The sequence below is a fragment of the Dermacentor andersoni genome, chromosome 4 (assembly GCF_023375885.2).
Source record: "Dermacentor andersoni chromosome 4, qqDerAnde1_hic_scaffold, whole genome shotgun sequence".
Taxonomy (NCBI): Eukaryota; Metazoa; Arthropoda; class Arachnida; order Ixodida; family Ixodidae; genus Dermacentor; species Dermacentor andersoni.
This window is the reverse complement of record NC_092817.1, coordinates 161,629,367-161,643,816: the sequence shown is the minus strand read 5'-3', so window position 1 is coordinate 161,643,816 and position 14,450 is coordinate 161,629,367.

Sequence of the window (14,450 nt, the reverse complement as noted above, 5' to 3'; positions counted from 1 at the left end):
GACAGCCGCCTCGCCCACTTGCTCGAGACCAAACAGACTCTATTGACCCGATAGAAGAGCCAGCGTCTCAACCGCAGTTTCCACAAACGCATTTCAGAACTGAATAAGAACATAACGAAACACTGCAGCACCCTATCCAAACAGCAGTGGGACGAGGTCTGTAACTTGGTCGATGGACAGGTCCGCAACGGGAAGACGTGGAACCTCCTGAAACACCTGCTCGACGACACGAACACCCGCACGAACTAGCGCCACTCAGTAGCCAAAGTCCTTCACTAGGCCAAAGGCACCGCTTCGCCGGATGACGTCGTCAGACACTTGTGCACAACTACCTGCCGATAGCCACAGGCCCGCCGACCTTACATCCCGATTACACAGGTACCGACAACACCCTGCTCTCGCCGAATTTTCCGTCGAAGAGATACGCCGAGCTCTCGACGAACTCAACAGCCGTTCCATCCCGGGTCCCGATGGCATAACCAACAAGCTCCTGCGAAACTTAGACGACCCCTCGGTCGTGTATCTCACGGGCGTTATCAACAACGTGTGTGGCCAGGGTGAGTTACCTGACTCTTGGAAACTCGCCCAGATGATCCTCATTCCAAAACCGGGCAAGGTGCCTGGCGTCGATAACCTTCGCCTGTTACGACTTTGAGGTGGTCCCGTAGCGTTCGTTACCCGTTTCGTGACAGAGCTTTGGTAGCGAAGACTCCGAGTCAGGCGTCGGTGAGAATAACGAAATATACATCATATACAGGTCATTATACAGGGCAAGATCGGATCGGCACGGGGGCCGAGAGCTGACAGCAAACGCGACTGTTCCCGCACGGCGACGTCCGGCGAGACTGCAACGCGTGACACATTTCACTCGACTCGAGAGCGGCACTCAGCTCCCGGTGGGTCGGTGGATCCGGCTTTCCAGGCGGCGGCGTCGGGGCTTATAATGCCCCGAGAAATCATTGTCACTCAAACGGCCCAATACAAAGCCAGTACTCGACGGTCGTCCGAGAGGTCCAACCAGCGACCGCGCTGGCCACCCGGTTCAAAGCTGCCGCGCGCGATGACTTCCAGGCAAAAGGAAATACGGCGCCGGGTTGTCTGGCACTTTGTTGCACGTTTGGACATGTCGCTCGCCGATGCTTCTCCTCAGGACGCCGCTGCTTGACGGATCAGCATCTTGACTTGTCCAGGGAGAATTAGGGCGCTGTGCCTTTCGGCGCAGCACCGGGTTTGTCCAAAGGGCGTTCGCAGGATAAATTCTGCATCTTGTAGATTCGGATTCCGGGCTGGTGGTAATGGCACAACACGCCCCATCTCGCTCACGTCATGCGTGGGTAAGGTGGCCGAGCACGTCGTACTCAAAGAGTCAGCCGCTATCTCGAAAACCAAGACTGTTCCACACACCGCATGATCGGCTTCCTAACCGGGCTGTCGACGCAGGATACAATGCTTCTTCTGAAACACCAACTCATAGACGCCAGGGCAACTTGGGACGCCAGCGCCATACTTGACCTCGATCTGGAGAACGCGTTCGATAACATCGAGCACTCAGCAATACTTAAGGTGTGAGAAGGTTTATTGGTGGCGCCTAATGCGAAGGCACAGCGACCGGGAACGGCGAGGCAGCCCGAAGCACTGTCCAAACGGACGCCAGCAATCAACAGCGCGAGCGGAGACGAGCCGCGTGTTGGCGATGCGGCTGTGCCGCGAGGCGCGTCTTCTTCTTCACAATCTCCCCCCGGACAAAAAGAGCCATCCTGGCGCCTTAAGAATCGGGAGGTAGAGGGTCGTGGTAGGGCTTGAGACGCGAGACGTGGACAATATCACGTCCACGCCGGCGCAAGTCTTCAGGTGGTGACAGGGGCTCAATGAGAAAATTCACCGGGGACGTTTGTTCCAAGACTCGGTAAGGCCCTTCGAATTTTGGGACGAGTTTGGAGGAAAGCCCCGGCGTTTGGAAAGGGACCGACAACCACACAAGAACGCCTGGAGCGTAGGTGGTGTTTGGACGCGTGTCGATGCGGTTTTCTTTCTGGCGCTGCTGTTGCTCTGCCGTAAAGGAGCGCGCTAGCTGGCGGCATTCTGCGGCTTGTCGGGCGACGTCGGACACAGGTAGACACTCGGAGGCGTCAGGACGGTATGGAAGGAGCGTGTCGATGGTATGCGTGGGCTCGCGGCCATACAGGAGGAAGAAAGGTGAAAATCCCGTAGTGGCCTGGATTGCGGTGTTGTACGCGAACGTGATGAATGGAAGGATGCGGTCCCAGTTACCATGATCAGATGCCACGTACATAGAGAGCATATCACCAAGTGTGCGGTTAAATCGCTCTGTGAGCCCGTTAGTCTGTGGATGGTATGCCGTGCTTGTCCGATGAATAATGTGGCATTCCGAAAGCAAACTTTCGACGACTTCGGAGAGGAAGGCGCGACCTCGATCGCTGAGGAGTTCTCGAGGTGCGCCGTGTCGAAGCACGAAGCGATGTAGGACGAAAGAGGCTACATCCCGAGCTGTAGCACTTGGTAAGGCAGCAGTTTCGGCGTAGCGTGTCAAATGGTCAACAGCAACTACGATCCACCGATTGCCGTCTGGCGTCATAGGAAGCGGGCCGTATAGGTCGATGCCGACGCGATCGAAGGGTGCGGCAGGGCACGGGAGCGGCTGCAAGGCACCAGACGGGCGTAAAGGCGGCGATTTGCGGCGTTGACAGTCAAGACAGCACCGAACAAACTTGTGTACAAAATTGTACATGCCGCGCCAGTAGTAGCGGTGGCGAATTCGTTCGTACGTCTTGAAGACTCCGGCGTGGCCACACTGCGGATCGTTGTGGAAGGCGGCACATATTTGAGACCTTAAGCTGCGGGGCACCACCAGGAGCCACCGACGACCTTCAGGGGTGTAATTGCGTCGGTGCAGCAGCTGGTCGCGAATGGCAAAATGAACTGCTTGGCGTCGGAGGGTTCGGGATACAGGGATGGTCGACGATCCAGAAAGATAGTCGAAAAGAGAAGCGATCCACGGGTCACGACGTTGTGCGGTGACAAAGGAGTCCATGTCGAGAGATGACACGGAATGTGCGGAGGTTGTTCCGCAGGCCGAGTCTGGAGGTAAAGGTGAACGAGACAAGGCGTCTGCGTCGGAGTGTGTGCGTCCGCTGCGGTATACGACACGAATATCGTACTCCTGGATGCGTAGTGCCCAACGGGCTAGGCGGCCAGTGGGATCTTTCAAGTTGGCGAGCCAACAAAGCGCATGGTGATCTGTGACCAAGTCGAATGGGCGCCCGTACAGATATGGTCGAAACTTGCCAAGTGCCCATACTAAAGCCAAGCACTCTTTTTCGGTCACGCTGTAATTGGCCTCAGGCTTCGTCAGCGTGCGACTCGCATAGGCGACTACGTATTCGGGGTAGCCCGGCTTTCGTTGGGCGAGGACGGCGCCGAGACCAACCCCGCTGGCATCTGTATGTACTTCAGTTGCAGCTGACGGGTCGAAATGGCGAAGAATAGGTGGGGAGATGAGAAGACGACGCAGCGTCGCAAAGGCGGAGTCACATGCAGGGGACCAGCAGGAGAGGGCGGCGTCGCCGCGTAGAAGCTGAGTCAATGGCGCCATGATCGATGCGAAATTTCGAACAAAGCGCCGGAAATATGAGCATAGGCCCACGAAGCTTCGAAGTTCTTTGATGGTCTGAGGCTTCGGAAATTCAGCGACTGCTCGAAGTTTTGCAGGATCGGGTAGAACGCCATCCTTGGACACAACGTGGCCTAAAATGGTAAGCTCTCGCGCGGCGAAGCGGCACTTCTTGAGGTTGAGTTGAAGGCCAGCGTTCGTTAGACAGGTCAAAACTTGTCTGAGGCGGAGCAGGTGAGTAGGAAAATCAGGCGAGAAAACCACGACATCGTCGAGGTAACACAAACATATAGACCACTTGAGGCCACGCAGCGTGTTGTCCATGAGTCGTTCAAAGGTGGCAGGGGCGTTACAAAGCCCGAAAGGCATCACCTTAAATTCATATAAGCCGTCAGGTGTAATGAATGCGGTTTTCTGGCGATCGGCAGCAGCCATCGGGACCTGCCAGTACCCTGAACGCAAGTCAAGGGACGAGAAGAATTCTGCTCCCTGAAGACTGTCGAGGGCGTCGTCGATGCGCGGCAAAGGATAGACGTCTTTGCGCGTTACCTTATTTAACCGACGGTAGTCGACGCAAAAGCGAATAGACCCGTCCTTCTTGCGAACGAGAACGACAGGAGATGCCCAGGGACTGTGCGAAGGTTGGATAACATCACGGCGCAGCATATCTTCGACTTGGGTGGTAATGACACGACGCTCTTCGGCAGAAACGCGGTACGGTCGTTGACGTAACGGCTGATGTGAACCGGTGTCAATGTAGTGCTGCACTTCCGACGTGCGGCCCAGGCGAGGTTGTGAAACGTCGAATGAATTTCTAAATTTGTGCAGGAGATCAAGAAGGTCGGCGCGTTCGGCAGGTGTGAGGGTATCGGCGATGGCATTCGAGAACGCATCCCTGGACGTTTCCTCAAGCGCGGACATCGAAGACGGTTGGCCGGAGTCGACATCAAAAGAGTCTCCGGGGACGTCAACCAAAGACGAAGAGTCGAGGAGTTCCACGAAGCCAAGGCATTCGCCAACGAGCAACGTAATAGGCGCACAGAGGGGATTGTAAAAGTATATATTGCTGCAGCCGCCAGCCATGTCAAGCGTCGCGAAGGGTAGTGGGAGAGATTTACGGCTCATGAAGACGTCGGACGGTGTGAAGAGGACCGTTGCATCAGTAATGGCATCGCAAGAGACAGGTACGAGGGCGAAGGAGCCAGGTGGAATATCTGTGTCCTCGCGCACGGTAAGCTTAGAAGGGCGGTCGCAATCTTCGTCCAAGGGTGCGTCACAAGGGGAAAATTCAACTTCGGCGCGTGCGCAGTCGATCACGGCTTTATGGCTGGATAAGAAGTCCCATCCGAGGATGACGTCATGTGAGCAGGTGGGAAGGACAATACACTCGACGATGTAAACAATGCCGTGAATAAGCACACGTACAGTACAGGCTGCGTGCGGAGTGACGTGCTGCGCGCTTGCCGTACGAAGCGACAGTCCAGAAAGCGGCGTGGTCACCTTGCGCAGCGAACGGCACAGTTTGGCGGCTATCACAGAAACGGCTGCGCCGGTATCCACAAGAGCGAATGCAGGAACACCTTCTACACAAATTTTGACCACATTAGCAGGAGAGGCGCGAGGACTTAGACAGTTCGAATGGGGCGCAGTTCTTGCCTCTTGAACTGCGACGTTCAGTTTTCCTGGTCAGGTGGTGCGGGTCGCCGACGCATTGGGGAGAGCGAGCGTCGGCGAGGGGATGGCGAGCGACGTGAAGGAAATTCTGGGATGTCAGCACGAGCGTACGGTTGGGGGGAAGGAGCGGCGTATTGGCGAAATGGCTGGCTGCCGTACTGGAAGGGCCGCGAGGCGTCGCCGAACGCTTGAGGGCGACGGCGGCAATATCGGGCGACGTGTCCGGGAGTGCAGCAAGAATAACAGATAGGTCGATTGTCGGGTGTCCTCCAAGGATTAGCTCGCGGTGTGGTCCAAGATGCAGCATGGGTTGCCGGTGGCAGCGGTTGGGACTGGGTCGCGAAAGACGACTGTGGAGGCCTGCGCACTGCCTGCGCGTACGTGAGAGGCGCGGCCACAGGCAAGACTGGCTGCGCATAGGTGAGAGGCGTGGCGACAGGCTGCACTGGTAGCGTAGAGTTGAGATTCGCGGCTGCAGGCGGCTGATGGTGTGCGGAAGGGACAACTTGGGCGACCTCTTCTGAAATGAGGGTGCGGAGCGTGTTTGGAATACGGGAGGTGGGCTCCTGAGTGAAGGGGACTAAAGAAAGTTGGCGGGCAACTTCCTCACGCACGAAGTCCTTGACCCGCTGAAGAAATGAGGATGGGTCGTACATGTTGTCAAGGCTCGCCAACAAGTCGTCGCTTCCCAGAGGACGCCGAGTCGAAGCCCGTTGCTTCCTTAACTCATCGTAACTTTGGCATAGGCTGACAACTTCAGACGCAGTGCGCGGATTCCTGGCTAGGAGCATCTGGAATGCGCCGTCATCGATGCCTTTCAGTATATGGCGAATTCGCTCAGCTTCGGGCATTGCGGCGTTGACTCGTTTGCAAAGGTCCACGACGTCTTCGATGTAGCTTGTGAACGTTTCTGCCGTCTGCTGTGCTCGGGCGCGCAAGCGTTGTTCGGCGCGCAGCTTGCGAACAGCGGGTCGGCCGAACACTTCCGTAAAGGTTGTCTTGAAGAGTGACCATGTGGGTACGTCACTTTCGTGGTTGTGAAACCACAGTTGGGCAACACCAGCCAGATAAAAGATGACGTGCGTTAACTTGGCGGGATCATCCCACTTGTTGTGTGCGCTCACCCGTTCATATGACGCAAACCAGTCTTCTACGTCTTCGTCGTCTGCACCGCTGAAGATCTTGGGGTCCCGTTGTCGTGGAACGCCGGTGCAGGTGACGGACTGTGGCGTCGGTGCTGTTTGGGATGAGCTGTCGGTCATGGCGGGTGGTAGCGTTCTTGATCTTAGCTCCAGGGTTTCAAGCGACGGGGTTTGAGTCCCAGCACCTCCACCAATTGTGAGAAGGTTTATTGGTGGCGCCTAATGCGAAGGCACAGCGACCGGGAACGGCGAGGCAGCCCGAAGCACTGTCCAAACGGACGCCAGCAATCAACAGCGCGAGCGGAGACGAGCCGCGTGTTGGCGATGCGGCTGTGCCGCGAGGCGCGTCTTCTTCTTCACAAAGGCAATAGCGGACATAGGGCTCGGGCGCCGGTTCTACGAGTTCGTCCGCTCCTTCCTAACCCGTCGCAAGGCCATGCTCCGTGCCGGAGACTCACGTCGGAAGAAGTCGAGCTCGGACAGCGTGGCACCTCCCAGGGCTCCATCCTCTCGCCGACGCTGTTCAACCTGGTGATGATCGGGCTCTTCGAACGCCCCTCGAAGATACAAGGCCTCAACTATACGGTATATGCGGGCGACATCACCATCTGGTGCTCCGCGGGGTCGGGCGGCTTTATCGAATCCGCTCTGCAGGAGGCAGTCGAAACCGCCGAGTCCTACCTCGACCACACGGGCCTCAAGTAGCCTTCCGCCAAATCGGAGCTGATGCTATACTGTCAAAAACCACAAGGCAAAAGACCCAAGGGGTGGAAACCCCCGACCGAGCGCAACATCACCGTCCGCACCAGAAACGGTCATCCCATCCTCAGGGTCAACTCCATCCGAGTACTGGGAATGATAATCGAGGCGGGTGGATCAAACATTCAACGGTCCACAAGCTGACGACAAAGACAGACAACGCGATACGTCTCGTAGGCAGAGTGGCCAACCGTCACCACGGCCTCAAAGAGAATATGCTACGCCTCGTACACAAATTCGTCCTATGTCACTTTACCTACGTTGCAGAAATGCGCAAGTAGAAGCAATTGGAGCGTGACAAGCTCAATACACTCATCCGAAAGTTAGTGAAGCTCGAAGAGATGGCTGAGGCTCCGGAGAGAGCGCAGGCGATACGACTGATGACCACCAAGGCACCACATCTTGCGCGAGCTCGGCTACTTCCCACCGAACACCCAGGATAGACCGGAGTTTACGCCGGTTTCCCGCGAGCTCCGCGACCTGATCACTATAGCACCAATTCCGCGAAACTTATGTACATCCGGAAAGCGATCGAGGCAGGCGCTGAACCCGGGAGATACATTCCTGAAACGCATACACAAGAAAGCGGACGACATCGCATTGGTGGACGCCGCCGCCTATACCGATGCAACCGAGCCTTCGCCGTGGTCGCGATCTCGTCCTCGCAGCGGACCCTAAACGCCGCCACAGTACCCACACGCGACCCCGAAGTGGTGGAGCAAGTGCCCATAGCCCTGGTAATGCTCGACGACAAGCGAGAGGTAATATTCAGCGACTCGAGACCGGGCATCAGAGCGTTCGCGAGAAAAGTCGTCTCCGACCAGGCGTTTCGCGTCCTTCGCGGCGCTGATCCGAGCACCCTCAAGCACCACACCGTCATCTGGTCTCCCCCCCCCCCCCCCCCCACCTTGTTCGGATCTCGGGCGCCCCGCCCAACCTCAACGAGGCAGTCCACGTCGTTGCGCGCGTGCTTATCGACAGCGTCGTCAACACCGGGCAACCGCGTGTCGAGGAGTTGGAGGTGAACAGGGACGCCCCAGTAATGTACAACGAAATCACTAAACACTTTTACTTGGGACGACGTTTTTTTCTGCCCTCACACCCCAAACTAAACAGGCCGCAGGAGTTAACGCTACGCTTGTGGCAGATACATACCTATCCCAACCCCGCCATGTTCCACATCATCTACCCGGACGTCTGCGCCAACGTTGCGAGCCCCTCGTGCGGCGACACGGCGACACTCGCACACGTGCTCTGGGAGTGCAGAAACGCTCCGCCCGACTCTACCTCCGACAAGCGGGAGAAGACCATACAAAGTCCGCTCCTACAAGACCAGCAATGGGCCGTCCAGCAGGCCCGCGTAGCGGCCTCCAGGTACTCCCTGTCGGTCCCTGCGTGGGAGACGCCCAATGCGCGCGAACCTGCGCCCTGCGGGACCTTTAATGAAGTTTATCCAGTGCAATCAAACGGCCTTAGCAACCACGTTTGAACGCAAGTGGCTGAAAGGGCGCCAGTGACTCTCGACGCCCCTGCAACGTACGGCGGGAGACTACATTCCGTTTTTGCATTCCGAAGCTGTTTGTGCGCAGGCGCGTGTAAGAGCGGGTGCGAAAGAGAAAATCTCGGGGTTTTAGCTCCTTGAATATATGACTCCCACTAGCCACTATGGAGAAGGTTTCTTAGCGCGTGTTGTATGCGTTTGTCCATAGGCGTGCCGGCATTGAGGAGTGGGGTCGAGTTTACGCTCAGACGCTGACTGCCGGCGCTGTGAAATAGGTGAAGCAGCGGGCACTGACGCCCCATTATGCGACAGTTGTGTCGGACAGACTGTTTCGCACCTGCGACGCTCGTGCTAAGACAGTCTTGCCGGACCGTAGCTTTCTCTCGCCTTGCGGCGATGTACCTGGGAAATAACATCACAAATATTTCCGTGGGAGCAGTGGGGACCGGGGAGCACCAGCGCCGCAAGTGCGAGAAAGTCTGTGTGACGTACCTTCAGACACGACGATCACCAAATTGGTATTCCGTGCCCACTGCCTCACCGCGCGGGCACCAGCGTCGGAGCGTAAACAAACTCGACCCCACTCCACAATGCCGGTACGTCTAGGGGACAAGCGATACAACACGCGCTAAGCTCCTGCGCAAGAATGGCTGGCAGTCCCTCAAGTGAACGTCTCGTGACAGGCCTAGACGACGCGCGCTACTCTGGCACCATCTCGTAGCCATCGTCGCAAAGCCCCTCGTGCGCGACACTTTTCTTATACTTTCGCCGCGCTCTCCTCCGCTTTCCGCCTTACGGCCCCGCTGCCCCCTCCTCTCTACTTTCTTCCTCTAGCCTATTTTCACTCGCCGCATTTTCATCCCACGCTGCCCGCCGAGTTCGCTCTCATCTTTCGCTGTTTTCGTTTGCTCGGTTACGCCGAGAACACCGACGCTCGCCGCAGGAAGAGGCGTCCAAGAGCTGCGCTCTAAAAGCAAGAAACAGAATGATAGGACCGGATCCGTTACAGGCATAGATAGCAGTACAAGGCAGATGGAGAAGTTTAGAGGAAGCAAAAAAAAAAAGATATAGAGGTGCATACGAAAACCTAGAATGAGCCGCATGCATGCGTACCAAATTCAAGCAGGCTAGGTGACTGTTTGTCACCGCCCAGTTTTAAAAAGGTTGCCAATAAATCATCCCCTTACAAGAGCTTCCTATGCTAGCAGACTGGGCTATGGCGGAAGCATTTATTGAACGCTATGCTTGCTGGAACCTGATAAGAAACACCCTGCCCGATCTATGTCAGTATTCGAACACATATGGCACTGGCCGGTCTCGAGCGAGAGCATCTGCCGAGACGGCAGACTCGTGCTCGAGACTATGACTCGGCATGCACTGTTGCACTAGTATAACGTGAAATGCTTGCATGGAGATAAACGCAGGATAGTCATCATGAATGCGCAACGTTTCCTACAAGATTTGATTCCCCCACTCGCTAGGGTGTGTGATCTGGTGCTGCTGCTGGGATGGAAAGTTTGTGCGTCCGCCGCCTATGCCGTACGCTATACACGTATATTACATGTAAAAAAAATGGTGTTTTGGATTCTGCTCACCTAAACCAGCTTTGGGTACCCACAGGGGCAGTCGACTGCGACAACCTGTGCACCTAAACCAAAACTGCCTGCTTGCGTTTCTTTGTGTCTGTTTTGCTTTCTTTTCTATACCTTTTTACAATGTTTTGCAAGTTTGGAGGTCGGCGCCCCCAAACTTTGGGGGCGGAAAATCTGAAACTCGCCAATAGAGTTTCAAATTTTAGTTTAGAATGCAGGTCGCATTCGTTGTTGCAGTCGACTGCTCGTCTCTGGTCTTGATGCACAGTTTGTTTCGTCATCCATGATTTTATAGCGAATGACTGGAGGAGTATCTTGTCACCATGAAACAAACGAGCGGCCAAGCAAGCGCAGCCGCTGTCCTGTCGTCGTCATCACGCTGTCGTCATGCTACTTTCGCCGCGCCGTCGGGATTATTGTCGTCATGCCGTCTCGCTCATGCGGTCATCGGCGTCGAGCCGTCATCGTGCCCATCACCATCGTTCCATCATCCTCACACCGTCGTCGTCATGCTGTCATGTCATCTACCAACACAGGTCGACGATAACTTGTGCCGCCATCATGAATCACCATCACCATGGTAAGCAGTATACTTTGGGAGTGGTGCTGGTATGTCGATTTCATTTCTACGGTCCACAGAACCTATTCCATTACTTTTGAGATCATGATCTGCATCATTTCTTCGCGACCCCTAAGCCTTACTCCTCACGGAAGTCAGCACTGACGTTTCGGATTCCCAAGAGCAAATTATAATTGGAAGTCGTTCACGTGCATTAAGCACGGCCTTGATGGGTAGGTCGCATACACCACGTGAAGAGACCAAATGTATGAAGAAGGAAACGGCTATGCAACTATGCAAATGTTCCTATACTGCTATCAGTGACAACGAAAAGATATGGTACTACTGGCGCAAACCATAAATATTACCAACGCAGGAAGCAAAGAATAAACGGCTGTCGATCGGATTGTGAAAAACTCGCTCATTCGCGGAGATAACTTCCTGAGGACAAAATTCTTCAACTCACATTTTTCGTCCATTATGCTACATCAATGAGAACTCCAGGTATAAGTTACCGTATATGAAAGCTCTAAATAGAATAGGAGATCATGGGACGTGACAAATATAAGCAAGGAGCACTGTTCATTTCTTGTAATTCTATTTTCTGCCAACTGTAGTCCTTGCCCCTCTATGGGCCAAACACCTCTAGTGAGCCCTCTTTTCCAGATGAGGCAAGGCTCTCGTCCTGAGAGCTAGGTACTAAACACGGTGTGGGAGAACGATACTGTGATATTTCTCGGCTGGTCTCATATGAAAGACCACAGCATTCTTTAAGTCGATTTTATGATGCATTGCTTCAAACACCTCGAGGATTGGTCCAGCATTACCGGATAAATTATTATACCCTACAAAAAATATAAAAAATCCCATACGTTATATAGAACTCTTCCCGAAGTAGTGCTTTTACTTAGCACTCTGCAGCAGGGCATAAAGTAAAAGCCCTCAGAATATCTGCTTGAATTCTAGTTCCAAAAATATATTACGACAAGTCTTTATAATGGGTTATTAACCCTGCTTTTCAAGCGAGACATTCGCCCACGTCCACAGCTGACAAATCAGCTCATATACAAATGAAGAGTGATGCATTACGCCCACAAGTATACAGCGGGTGCTTCAAATGCAGTGAAAAGAAATTAGTTCCTTCATTTGCATAAATTATAGCTAAATTATGCGAGCACTATGCAAAGCTTGTTATTGCAGCTACGATATTCAGCGTACAAAAGGTAACTTGCAGAGAGTGGAGGCCAGTGGGACAGGCAACGAGTGTTCTTGGGAAAGCGCATGGGACGGGAAAAAGTGAAGGAAAGGACAGTGTTTTGTCGCTTGCGTCTGTTTTCTGTGTCCCATGCTCTATTACCCTATAGGGATCGCTCATACACTGTAAATTAAGCCAGAGTTGTTGCTGATATGGCGTTGAGGACGAAGCGTACATATTGAATAATTTTGTGCTCACGAAGTCATATGAACCAGTATGATGTGAGCTCAGGCAGACGAAACTTTATTTTTTACTTTCTCTGTAGACAATATTCATGGATTGTAGCGGCACCGCAGCTCTTTGTTTTCACAGAGAACAGTGATTAAAATGCAGCCGGCCAGTCATAGACATTTAGAACTGTGGAAGTCCATCGTAAACATCATGGTGGAGCCCATTGTTAGAATGATGTACACGAACCTTGCACAACTTTTCTGGAAGCGGAAATCACGCTTGTGGTCGTTTGCAAGCGATAAACCAGCTCTTACTAGGCAGAGCTGATCATAGCTCATGTTTGTTTTGTTAAGTTGCTTTCAAAACGCTACCCGTTACTCTTCTTTGCAAAAAATGGCTTTTCTTTTGTCACTGTGCAGGTCACACGCTATTCGCCGGAAGAAATGAACAGGTTAGAGCCCGGAGAAATGCGAGTGACATGGATGTTAAAAAAGACTCGTTCTATAAGAGCTGGGCCAGCGACCTGAGTCGACAAGCACAATCACGTACTTCATTCTACGCATCTGAAAAATAAAAAGCTGAAAGAGTGACTTCGTCAAGGCATAAAAGATTCTTCAGCCTACCACTTTGTAGCAAAGCTGATTTCAGAAGCATTTCGATCGTGCTCCACGTATTGTGTAAAATGACCGTAGTTAGTAATATGACCGTAGTCCTGATTATGAGCCTGACTTCGGCGGCGCTTCTTTGTGGAACCCATGCCTTCATCGACAATAATCCAAAACTCGGATCATACCAAGACGACGGACTGGTGAGGCTTGTCTTAGTGATAAAAAATACAAAAGAAAAGATCACACGTTCCCTGCAGTCTTTCTTTACGAAGGCTGCTTAAGCAGAAAACGTTAAGTAGACAACGTTGTGCATTTGGTTTTTGATCTTAATTTCCCGTTAAGCAGATCAGTGCAATGCCAGTGAGGTTGTGTTGACGTAGGTGGGCTTCACGGGCAGTTGTTGGAGATGAAACTGGGTAATATAGATTTCCCTTCTGAATGTTGACGCTTCTCGATGTTTACGAAAGAGTGAAATTAAGTGCGCATCCAAAGGAAACTTAGATTCTTTAAAAGATTAAACTTCAGTACTTCTTATCCTGGCATATAGTAGCCAAATCTCAGTCATCATGTCTGCAACGTTTGAGTGTGCGTTGTTCTTTTGCCAGTGTAATCGGGCTGCGCTGGTGCGGTAACCAAAAACGGTTCACGAGAACGCGAAGTCTGTGGAGTTATCACTCGCCGCGAAACATCGGCAGTGTTAGAGGAGTGGGCCGCGAGAACAATGAAGTAATTTTCGTCCAACATGCCACGACAACACCTCTTGAAACATATTTAAAACAAAATTGAAACCTAATCGGTATTTTCACTGAGTCCTGTATGGTAGTGATCTGCGATTTTAAGGCGTTAAGTTTTCTTACCTTAACATGCTCTTAGTAGCACAAACTCGAAAATGAAAGATTACAGTGAGAAGAAGGAGAGGAAAGGAGAGACGAGCGAAGTTATTCTGAAGTACATTTCTTACCTCGTTGTTTAGTTTCACTCATTGGTGCCGTCCAGTGAGGTGTCATATGATGCTTCAATCAATGAGAGAGTGACGTGACGCAGGGACCAGTTCTCTGTAGCAACACCATATGGTGTTGCTCTCCATACATTACGGACGGCGAAACCCACCGAAGCATCCGTTGTCGTTCCAACTACGTGATTTCTCCTTCGTCATTCCTTCAAAAACATGCTGTTGTTGTTCAATAGTGTATACGACAATTTATGACAATATATGACAGTACCGTCGTTGTGACGCCGTCGTGGTCATTCCATCGTCGTTTTCCGCCCATTTTCCTCCTTCCGTCGTCACGTTGTCATCGTTATACCATGGGTACCATTTACTAATCGCCATTGCGCCGCCGTGGTCATACCGTCATTGTGATCCATCGTGGTCTTTCCATCGTCGTCATTACATTTTCGTCATTTGATTCTCGCCATGCCGTCGTCTTCAAGCCATCTCACGCCTTCGTTGTCACATAGTCGTCGTCATACAGTCGTTGTCATACAGTCGTTGTCATGCTATTGTTCCATGCCTTCGTTGTCGCGCTTCCGTCGTTATACCACCGTCATCTTTTCA